The following is a 12,143-nucleotide window of genomic DNA, read 5'->3' as shown; positions in this document are numbered from 1 at the left end:
CAGACTTCCAGAGGTGCCAAATATTAAGTTGAAAGGCCTGCCAGGGCTTCCTCCAACTTGGGCCCGTGCTTCCATGTTGACCCATCACCATTAAAGGATGCCAGGCTTGGGGAGGCCATTTCACAGGGTGAAGGTGCATGCACACGAGGTCAGCCCAGAACTGCATCATGCAGGCACCCTCAGGAACAGGAACAGGAACAGGAACAGGAACAGGAACAGGAACAGGAAGGCCCACTCCTGGTGCAGCCTCAAGGCACGTGGGGAAGAGAATGGGACCAATGGAAGAGATCGGGCAAGGAACGGGGATGGTGATAGGGGGGTTGGTCACCATAGCAAAATCAGTCACTGACATTTTTTGAAATGTTTTAGATTAATATAATAACCGGCCAGCGCTACAGCTCACTTGGCTAATCCTCTGCCTTGCGGCGCCGGCACACCGGGTTCTAGTCCCGGTAGTGGCGCCGGATTCTGTCCTGGTTGCCCCTCTTCCAGGCCAGCTCTCTGCTGTGGCCAGGGAGTGCAGTGGAGGATGGCCCAAGTGCTTGGGCCCTGCACCCCATGGGAGACCAGGATAAGTACCTGGCTCGTGCCTTCGGATCAGCAGGGTATGCCGGCCGCAGCGTGCCGGCCGCCACGGCCATTGGAGGGTGAACCACAAGTGTATTGTTTGCAAAGAAACCACTTTTCAAAGGACCCAAAAATGCCTGCATTCCAAATTCCACTTCTCCCAGGCTCAGGTGTTTATCTGCAGAGTCCTGAAACGGGAGTTGGTTCTGTAACCTGGCAGTGACCCTAACACAATGGGAGAACTCCAGTAAGTCAATCTGATCTCGAGGAGCCTCACTTTCCTCACTGGTAAAATGAGAGTGTTAGAAGTTCTCTAGAAGAATTCAAAATGAATCTTGACATGAATGGAATGGGAGATGAACGGGAAAGGGGAGGGTTGCGGGTGGGAGGGAAGTTATGTGAGGGGGAGCCATTGTAATCTATAAGCTCTACTTTGGATATATATATTCATTAAATAAAAGTTTAAAAAAAAGTTCTCTAGAGACTAGTTCTACAATGCTTCACCTCCAGGAAGTCCTTCGGAGTCAAACCGGGTGGGGGGCGGTGGCAGGCTCAAGGGAAAGACAGGGCAGGGAGAAGCTGGCTTTAAGTCTAGGCAATGATATATGACTTGAGTCTTCCCCAATCTGTACAAAAATCCAGAATAAACAAAGTGCATCATAAGGGTAGAAAACTTCACTGGCACTTACAGCCTAGCATGAACTCTTTACTTCTTGGTGACTGAGGGAATACTGGTGTTAGACTCTTTCTGGTATCCATAATGCTAAGATAATGATACAACTTCAACAATCTCATCTATTTCCCACCTGTCTCTTGTTTCCTACAGAAAGTTTCCAAAATCCATCCCTACTTGGGACTGCAAATTCCCTGCAGCTCTCCATACCTATGGTAAGCAGTGCGGCTTCCCTACCAGGAAGCGTCTGCAACTTCTCCAGGGTATCTGCTCCAAATGTCAGTTCGGCTTGGCTACTGGCATCAGCCACTGGCACCTCTTTCCAGCCACTCATGGGTACTACCTACATTTTACAAATATTTTAATACAACTATGTATCCGGAGTTACTCACCAGAGCCAGATCTCCACTTCTGCTGCCTCCTACCCAGGTATTTCTGAATGGAATATCACAGGACACACTGCAAAGAAGTCTTTGTCACACAGAGACTTTTGTATAACTATCAGTGACAGTGAGACAGGTGTTTCTTCCATGTGTATGACACCCCAATATGACAATACTTCAGGTATCAATAATATGGCCCCTTTTCCCATTACTTGTGCAGGAGCGTCATTCAGATCTCAGATCAGGGACACAGCCTGTCACTTCCATACCAGGAAGGAATCCAGATCTATTACTACAGTCACAGGACAGTAGGGCCTCTATAGTCCAGAAAACGAGGCCCCTGCCTGCAATCCTATGTCTTTTGCTGCGACATACACAGGAAGTGTGGCTTCGGCCCCTCACCAAGATTTGGTGACGGGTCTAAAGAAGATTCAGCCCACAAATGTCCTGCCTCCAGCCTTGTCCTCTGGAATCTACTGCTCTGTACCTGCACAACCCATGACTGGTACGAATATTCAAGGTGAGAGCAAATAAAAAGGTGGCAAAGGAAAAAGGACAACAGACATCTAATCTGCAGCTGAGAGTGGTAGGTCTTCAACCACTACCCTTGCTCAGTGCTCTGCACTTGCAAACTCTATATAAGAACACCTAATACAGATAGAAGTCTATGCCACATGTAAGAGAAGTCCAGAACATACTAGCAAATCAGTCTCCCTAAACCAGCACATCACTTCCCGTTCTCCCTTGCTTTTAGTCTCCTCATAAGGCACTCTAGACTTCTTCAGTGGTAGTTAGAGTTTTAGTTTACTTAATTGACACCAGGATTTCTGATCCTATGTTCAGAGACCCTGTCCAAGAAAACTGGCCTAGATTCTGGCCTTGCTTATATAGTTCATGACGAAGAGCTCCACCCACTCCTAGGCCATGGTGTGAGGTTTTCATATTCCCTCTGGGAATGGACAGAAATGAAAAGACCCTATATGACAATGCTAGGCTCTAAAACATTTCATGTTTTTCTTTTGATTTGACGTAACAACTCCATGAAGAGAAAAACAAAAAATCTAGAAGAGTCACTGCCTAACTCTCTGTCCATGGTCCTTAGGGAGAGCTAGCTAGTTGAAGTGCACGGTTCACATAAAAGGGGCCTGATGCTGCACCGATGTGTAACATAGCTGCTGGCTTACCACAGACTGACTTCTTCCTTGATTCCTTTGCAGTGATGGAAAATTCTCTGGGGATAGGGATTTCTCTGGGATTGCAACCTCCAAGCCAGACACTTTGTCTGCCAAAAACTGCAGAATTTCCCAAGTCCTGCAGTACCAGAAATATCCAGATACTTGACAGTGACTCACCAACTGAGCTAGGAGATATTTCGATCATAGCTCCAGTGCAAAGACCTCTTAATTTCTGGGCAGTGCCCCTAGAACCGAATCAGGAGCAAAAGGCGAGTAATCCTTTGGGGAGATTAAAACCAAGCTTTAAAAGTCGCTGGGTACCTTCCAGGACCCAGCAGAAAACCAAGATCCTCCACTATTCCCTTTGGAAATACCTGATATCATCACCTTCTGGCTTGCACTGATGCTGTTGTTGGTGAGAGGAGTAGCCTGGTCCTACAAATGTCAATCTGGAAAAGAGTAACTTCAGTCTTGAGGATCAAGGGTTACCTGAAGATGGGACTGAGGCCAGCAGCGGCTTTGCAGACATTACTACACTGGTGGAGGAGATTTGCTTTCCTCAGATCTTCAGTTCCTTGGAAGATCTTGACCCACCCAATGGTCCCATGGCAAGCACTGCCACAGATACTGGAGACTTCCAAGGGACTCAGGTGCAGGACAGTTCGAATGACATAAAGTATCTCTCTGAAGAAGTCAGAATGAACAAGCATGAAGCCACGGAGGCTATCAGTGGTGTTCCCCAAATCCAGCCAAAGGACCCAGAGATCCTGTTAGAGGGAAAAGTGGTCGCTTGCAGGGCTGCAGCCAGTGACAGGGATCCTGTGAAAGTGACCCAACAACCTAACAGCAAACCTCAGAAAGCTGCATCCAGCAGGTCCAGGATATCCAAGGGCCACGGGCAGGACAAGACTAAAGGAACCAGAGAAAACAACCCTAAGAAAGCTGAAGAGAGCAAGCAGTCAGGAAGCAAAGTCAAGGCAGAAGACAAACCAACCATCCCCAAGAAGAACAGGATGAAAATCCTCCTGAGCTTACCCAAGAGAGCTTCCCAAAATACCCATGGCTGCCCCAATATGCACACGCTAGAGTCTATGCAGGTTTCTCATGAGTGGGAAAACAAGAGCAGTAATACTGGACTCCATTCCTCTGGGATCCTAGAAATCTAAACAACAACAAAAACCCCCAGTCACCTTTCGCTATCAAACCACTGCTGACAACCCCACAGCAGAGTACAGGTCCTGAAAAATCACACATCAAAGCCCAGAAACTGGATGGAGAAGCTGACAAAGAGAGTCATCTCCATCCATGTATGACCTGCCACCACCTGGAAAGGTGAAGTGGATACCTCTTACATTTGTAAATGTAAGACCACAGGAACAAGTCTTGTTCCAGACACAATGGCTAAGATGAAAGGGACAAAGAAAGATGCAAGTCCAACTTGGCCCATCTAAGCCCAAGCAACTTAGGACTCATGGAGAAGAAACCACAAGGGAACAGCCTTGGACCACACCATCCCTACAAGGCACACTCAGTGAACTTCACTCTACTCTTCAACCACGTTGCCAAAGGAACTCTGGGTCAATCCTTTAGTCTTTAAAAGCTCCAGGGAGTTCACTAATCAGATCAACTAGATCCTTTCAGAAGCACCATAACCGCTCAATCTGGACTTCCCTTCCCTTCCTCTCCAACCCAGGAAACTGTACAAATGTGTATGACACTATATACAATACACAGAAAGTAAGTAAGCATTGATTGATTCCATTAATGAACATGTATGAGAAACATTGAGAAGATTTCCCCGTTTAACAGCTGCGTGGCTGGGGAAGTCTGTCTTTACAGGATTTCACCATCCCAGAGTTCAACTGCCATAGCTCTGTTAAAGATGCCACTACAGCTGTCCACCATTCCCTCCACCCAATCTCCTCTTCCCACTGGGAATCCTGACCTTCCTATTGGCTACCTCAGACCATTAAACTGCATGTTACTGACATCATTCTCCCACCAAACCTGCTACCACCTGGTGGAATCTTGGGGTTTCCATGGAGCTGTCTGTAAACAAATTTGGAACATCGCAAGTGACCAGTAGCCAGTGACCTCCATACTGGACACATGTGCTCGCTGGCACCAGCCAGCCAGTCATCCTCTGTATCGTCTCTTCAACCTTCATATCTACCGTTGATATTTCCTCGTCCCTGACCATGTCAGGTAAGAAAAGAAACCTTTAAAAGTTCTTCATTACATGTTTTTTCCATGTAAACTGAGTAATACAGTCCAAACAGCTTGGAACGATGGGGTTAAATATTGAACTAGAAACGTGGAGACTCAGTTTCGAGTTTGGCTTTACCAGTTACTGGCTATGTGACTTTGGACGAATCACAACTCTCCCAAAACACCTGTTTCCTCATTTGCTACATCAGGATAGTAATTAATTCTCCCTAATCCCTCTCTTTTCTTTTTTTTTATCTGACAGATAGAATTAGACAGTGAGAGAAAGAGACAGAGAAAGGTCTTCCTTCTGTTGGTTCACTCCCCAAATGGCAGCTATGGCCAGTGCTATGCCGATCCAAAGCCAGGAGCCAGGTGCTTCCTCCTGGGCTCCCATGCAGGTGCAGGAGCCCAAGTGCATGGAAAATCCTCCACTTCCCTCCCAAGCCACAGCAGAGAGCTAGACTAGAAGAGGAGCAACTGAGACTAGAACCCGGCACCCATATGGGTGAATCTTAAAGGGTATACACACAGAAAATGAAACCAGAGACTGTCACTTGAGAGTGCTTGTTTCAACAGAAATAGAGGGAAAAACATCCAGGACATATAGAAAACTAACGGTATACACTAAGATTTTTCAACTCTAATAGTCTCCCTCCAAAAACATTTCAACTTTAGTATTTCAAATTGAGTTCTGTTCAAAATGCAATATTCACAAAATTTGGGGTTTTTCTATTTAATATAGATTAAAAACAGAAAATAGGGAGAGAGGATAGAGATGCCTGGCCTGTACATAGGCAGATATTCTAGGAAAAAGATCTTTGGGACAACAGGTGTTGAGAAGAGGGAGGAAAGACAAAAATGATGACAAGGAAATTTCAAGAATTATAGCGATGAGCAGCATAGAGTATTTCTCAAGGAAAGAAGAGACTTTTTGGCATGGAATGTTGAGGAGGATATAAGATTTTAAAGTAATGAGCACAGGGTGGAATTTACTCAGAGCAGCGCAAATTCTTACATTAATGTACCAGAAAGGAAACCAAGGCTAGCACTGAGAATCCCTGGGAAAGCAGCTTTTCAGAAAGGCATACTCAGTTGTTTGGTTTTTGTTTTTTTCCCATGCCTCTTTGAACATGGAAGACACCTGACAGCTTTGAAAATGAACATCAGAAATGTGCACTAGAAGTGATGCTTCCTCCAAACACGGAACTTGACTAAAAGCAGTTAACTTGGGAACTGGGGGAAATGGGATTTTCAGTGTTCTTGTTCATTCTGATTTTTAAACTGCTGCCTATTTCTATGATCAAAATCATTTTTAAATGATATATCCTCCTCTGCAGCAGAAGGGCAAATTCTCTACTCTGCAACAGGAGAACAAATTCCCCAGCTGTGACAGATTTCAAGTCAAGGCTGTCTGTCATCTTTATAATTATTTTCCTCCAAAAACAGAGTACCTGCAGATTAACAGTCATTAACTGTTGTTAGAACTAAGCAAAAAGTGAAAGACCTACCTAAAAACAAAAGTAACAGGTTGAGCCCCACACCTCTGGTTTTACATTTCTCTAAAACAATTATTTGGTAGTTACGGTCTTTTCTAAGCTTTGGGGATGACATTTTCCTATAGGCTGAAGACGATAAGGATCCAGGTTTCAAGCATACATATAAACATTTTCATGATACCGTCAGTGTTCTTGTTGGGTGTTTAGATGGCTGTAGTTATTGAAATTTCTATTTCTATAAGATTGATATCTGTTACATACTGGAGACTATTCAGAGTAATATGAATGAGCATAATAAAGGAATCTATTTACACTCAGTTTTTGGCTACCTGTTTTGGACTTGTTTTTGATGAAGTATTTGTTCACATACATTATGGGTACTTACACATTCACTGCATCCTGCTGCTTGTTATACACTTTTTCATTGATATGTTTTCTCTATATGTGCTGGCTAGAAATTCATTCAAAAGTCACCTAAAGTAGGATGCTTTTGTTAAATAGTATTCACTAAAAATAGAGGACACAATATTCACTTGCATACTATTGCAGGTTTGTTGACAGAACCATGTGGTAATCTACTATTCCTTGCTGTTTGTCATATATTCCAATTCTCATTAATATCTACATATGAGGGCATTTCAAATAGATCCTGTAAACACTAAGTTACTGTGGTGTCAGAAATATTAATATCCATACATAGTTTCTTAATGGCAGACATTACCATGAGCTTTTTCAAGACCCTTCATAGGAATAAAGTACAACATGTTTTGCACCAAGGTAATCTTATCTTTTCCTCTCACTTTCTATGCACTATTTGAAATATCCCTATATTCTTTACAGTTCTGTCATATTATATGTTTTCAGGATTTTCATCTGTCCTTCCAGAACTTACTATATCTTCATCAACATAAATCACATTAAAAATCATATTTGTTCATGTATTCATTATCACTGTTGTGACTATAATGACTCTTAGGAGGTCTTTCTGACCTGGGGTCAGAAGGCAGGCTTGAAGAGGATAGACAATGAGCCTTGAACGCCAGCTGGACTAGGTTATAAGCGGACTCTAGGCAATGGCAGGTGCCCTGCACAAACACAACAATGCACCAAAGATGACAGTGGTCACTAGTGCACTGTTTGTAAAGAAACCACTTTTCAAAGGACCCAAAAATGCCTGCATTCCAAATTCCACTTCTCCCAGGCTCAGGTGTTTATCTGCAGAGTCCTGAAATGGGAGTTGGTTCTGTAACCTGGCAGTGACCCTAACACAATGGGAGAACTCCAATAAGTCAATCTGATCTCAAGGAGCCTCACTTTCCTCACTGGTAAAATGAGAGTGTTAGAAGTTCTCCAGAGACCTCCTCGTTCTACAATGCTTCACCTCCAGGAAGTCCTTAGGAGTCAAACCTGGGGGGCAGGCTCAAGGGAAAGAAGGGCAGGGAGAAGGCGGCTTCTAGTCTAGGCAATGATGAATGTCTTGAATCTGCCCCACGCCTGTACAACAATCCACAATAAACAAAGTGTATCACAACGGTAGAAAACTGCTCTGGCACTTATAGCCTAGCATGAACTGTTTGCTTCTTGGTGTCTGAAGGAATACTGGTGTTAGGCTCTTTCTTGTATCAATAATGCTAAGATAATGATAAAACTTCAACAATCTCATTCCTTTTCCATCTCGCTCTTGTTTCCTACAGGAAGTTTCCAAAATCCATCCCTACTTGGGACTGCAGATTCCCTGCAGCTCTCTATTCCCATGGTAGGCACTGCAGCTTCCCTACCAGGAAGCGTCTGCGACTTCTCCAGAGTGTCTGCTCCAACTGTCGGTTCGGCTTGGCTACTGCCATCAGCCGCTGCCACCTCTTTCCAGCCACTCATGGGTAGTGCCTACCTTTGCCAACATTCTAACACCACTCTGTTGTCTGGAGTTACTGGCCAGAGCCAGATCTCCACTTCTGCTGCCTCCTACCCAGGTATTTCTGAATGGAATATCACAGGACGCACTGCAAAGAAGTCCTCGTCGCTCGAGGACTTCACTGTAACTCTCATTGACCAGGACACTGGTGTTTCTTCCATGGCTATGACAGCCCAATATAACAAAACTTCAGATGCCAATACCATGGTCCCTCTGTATCCATCACTGCATCAGGGGACAGCAACTCAGATTCCAAATCAGGGAAACTGCCTGTCCCTTCCATATGCAGAAGGAAGCCAGGTCTACTACTATAATCAAGGCACAGTAGGGCATGTGCTCTCTGGAGAACTTGGCCCCTGTCTGCAATCCTATGGCCCTGTGACATACATGGGAAGTGTGGCGTCTGCCCCTCAGCCAGAAATGGTGATGGTGCTCAAGAGGATTCAGCCCACAGATGCCCCACCACCAGCCTCGACCTCTGGAATCTACTACTCTGTGCCTGCTCAACCCATCACAGGAACAAGTTTCCAAGGTGAGTGCAAACAGTTAGGCAGGAAAGGAATAAGGTCAAAAGCAGATCAACTCTGCAGCAAGAGTGGTGGCTCTTTAACCCTTACCCTTGCTCGGTGCTCTCCCTTTTGAACTCTGTATAGGAACACGTAATCTAGATGGGAAATCTATGCTACATGCGAGAGAAGCCCAAGATCATACTGAGGGATGCTACACTTTCACTTCCTTAGCTGATCAGCTTCTCTAAACCATCACATCACTTCCCATTCTCCCTTGCTTTAGTCTCTTTGTAAAGCATTTCAGAGTTCTTAATTTCAGAATGACAGTTTTAGTTTCCTCAAATGACCCCTCCCCCCAATTTAAGATCATGTGTTCTGAGACACGGTCAAAAAAAAAAAAAAAAACCCACAGGCCCAGAATCTTTGGTTGCTTGCATCAATCATGAGAAAGAGCTCCACTTCCTCCTACTCCATGGTGGGAGGTGCTCGTATTTGCCTAGAAGAGTGGACAGAAAACAAACATCCAATATGAGAATGCTAGGTTTTGTGAAACATTTGATTCTTTAAAACCACTTCCCCTTTTTTTGCTGTAATGATCCAGTGAAGACAAAGCCAAGGAAACGATGATACTAGAGACAACTAGGCCAAGGACTAACTCTCTGTTGCCTTTGTCCTTAGGAAGATCTAGTCATATCCATGTCCACTGGCTGGAAAGTGCTTAGATTCTGCACTGATATGTAGTGCGGGCGCCTCAAATACCACAGACTGATTTCTTCCTTGATTCTTTTGCAGTGATGGAAAATTTCCCAGGGATGGAGACTTCTTCCCGTGGATTGCAACCTATAAGCAAGACATCCTGTCTGCCACAAAGTGAAGAATTCCCCAAGTCCTGCAGGAGCAGAAATATCCAGCTACTTGACAGTGACTCACCATCTGAGACAGGGGACATTTCAAAGATAGTTCCACTGCAGAGTTCCACTAATCTCTTGGTACTACCTCTAGATCAAAGCCAGGAGAAAACAGAGACTATCAATTTGGGTGACATCAAAACCAAGCTTTCCAAGCCACTGGATGCCTTCCAGGACCCAGCAGAAAACCAAGATCTTCCACTGCTCCCTTTGGAAATCCCTGATAGAGGTCAGCTGCTGGCTTGTGTTGATAACCCTGTTTGCCCACAGAAGCAGCCTGATCCTACAAATGCCATTCTGGGAAATAACCTCAGCCTTGAGGATCAAGGGTTACTGGAAGATGGGACTGAGGCTAGCAATGGCTTTGCAGACATTACCACACTGGTGGAGGAGATTTGCCTTCCCCAGATCTTCAGTTCCTTGGAAGATCTTGACCAACCCAATGGTCCCATGGCAAGCAATGCCACAGATACTGGAGACATCCAAGGGACTCAGGTGCCTCAGGTGCAGGACAGTTCAAGAGACATAAAGGGTCTCTCCGATGTAGTCAGGAAGAAAAAGCGTAAAGCTGCTGAACCGATCAATGGTAGTAGCAAAACCAAAATCCAGCCAAAGGACCCAGAGTTCCTGTTAGAGGGAGAAGTGGTTCCTTGCAGTGCTGCAGCCTGTGACAGGGATCCTGTGAATATGGCCAACAAATCAAACATCAAACCTCAGAAAGCTGCATCTAGAAGGTCCAGGAAAACCAAGTGCGATGGGCAAGCAAAGGCCAGAAGAACCAGAGAAAACAACTCTACAAAAGCTCAAGAGAGCAAGCAGTCAGGGAGCAAAGTCAAGGCAGAAGACAAACCCTCCGTCCCCAAGACAAAGAGGAAGAGAAATCCGCCTGAGCTTACCCAAGAGAGCTTCAAAAAACCTAGAAGCTGCCTAGGCATGCACATGCTAGAGTCTGTGCAGGTTTTCCATGCGCTGGGGAAGAAGTGCGATAAGAAAACTGGCCTCTCTTCCTACAGGAACCTGGGAAATTCAAGCAACATCAAAGACCCCTGTGCATCCTCAGCTATCAAACCATTGCTGACAACCCCACAGCAGGGTGCAGGTGCTGAGATAACACAAGTCAGTGCCCAGAAACTGGATGGTGAAGCTGACAAAGGGTGCGCATCTCCATCCGTGTATGACCTGCCACCACCTGGAAAGGTGAAGTTGATACCTCTGCCGTTCCCCAATGTCAGTAAGCCTCAACCTCGACCTGTTCCTCGGAGGCCACTGTCTCTTGCCTCAAACCGGCCCACTCTGGGGAACCCTGCCCGGCCTGCTTCTACTAATCCAGCTCAACCTACTACAGTCAGTCCACCCCAAGCAGCTCCTGCCAACACATCTTCCATGGATCCTGCCAGACCAGCTCGGCCAATTGCAGCTCGACCAGGTTTGATGCACCCTACCCGGCCTAGTATCCCTCCATCTGCTGTCTCTAGGCCTGCACCTAACAAAACATCATCTTACACTTCTCTCAAGTGGGAGCCTGTTTCTGCTGCTGTGGCCAAGCTCCAGTCACCACCCAACCCTCAAAACCCATTTCTCATCCAAGATTTCAGCCACCAACCAATTCCATGGAGGGAACCTGATATTCTTGGGCCTGTAGTGTCAGATCCCATCACAGAAGAACAGAGGCCAGAGCGAGAGGCTCTGAAGAGGCGGGCTCAACAGCAGCGTGAGAATGCTGCCAAATACACCTCTATGGGGAAACTGCAGTTTTTCATCGAGAGGGAAAAGGAGATGGCTATCTCTCGATACTATGGCTATGCAGTGTAAGAGTTACTAAGACTGTTGATAGCACTTGGTTTTCCACATCTATATACATACCTATAGCAAAATACAAATTTCTCTATTCATATATATATTTTTATATATTAATAAAATGAAATAAAGAATAGAATTAATTTATAGATGATTAATAAAGAAGTCTTTTGAGTTTTGAGACAATGTTAGTTGTGATTTTTCTTTGGTGGAGGTGGTGTTCTAAGTCTGCATAAGAAAGTATGAACTCGGGCCAGCGCCACGGCTCACTAGGCTAATCCTCCGCCTAGCGGCGCCGGCACACCGGGTTCTAGTTCCGGTCGGGGCGCCGGATTCTTTCCCGGTTGCCCCTCTTCCAGGCCAGCTCTCTGCTGTGGCCAGGGAGTGCAGTGGAGGATGGCCCAGGTGCTTGGGCCCTGCACCCCATGGAAGACCAGGAAAAGCATCTGGCTCCTGGCTCCTGCCATCGGATCAGCGCGGTGCGCCGTCCGCAGCGCACCGGCCGCGGCGGCCAT

The 12,143-nt window shown here is 45.7% G+C and overlaps 2 pseudogenes; both read left to right on the top strand.

The window, feature by feature from the left end:
- Window positions 1–1,264: 1,264 nt before the first annotated feature.
- LOC149128054 (uncharacterized protein C2orf78-like) lies at window positions 1,265–4,742 on the top strand (annotated as a pseudogene).
- Window positions 4,743–4,996: 254 nt separating this feature from the next.
- On the top strand, window positions 4,997–11,643 carry LOC138848579 (uncharacterized protein C2orf78 pseudogene; annotated as a pseudogene).
- The last annotated feature ends 500 nt before the right edge of the window (window positions 11,644–12,143 follow it).

This window comes from Oryctolagus cuniculus, chromosome 2 (assembly GCF_051225735.1).
Source record: "Oryctolagus cuniculus isolate XC-2025 breed Fujian yellow rabbit chromosome 2, ASM5122573v1, whole genome shotgun sequence".
Classification (NCBI taxonomy): Eukaryota; Metazoa; Chordata; class Mammalia; order Lagomorpha; family Leporidae; genus Oryctolagus; species Oryctolagus cuniculus.
This window is presented reverse-complemented; position numbering and strand designations above follow the sequence as displayed.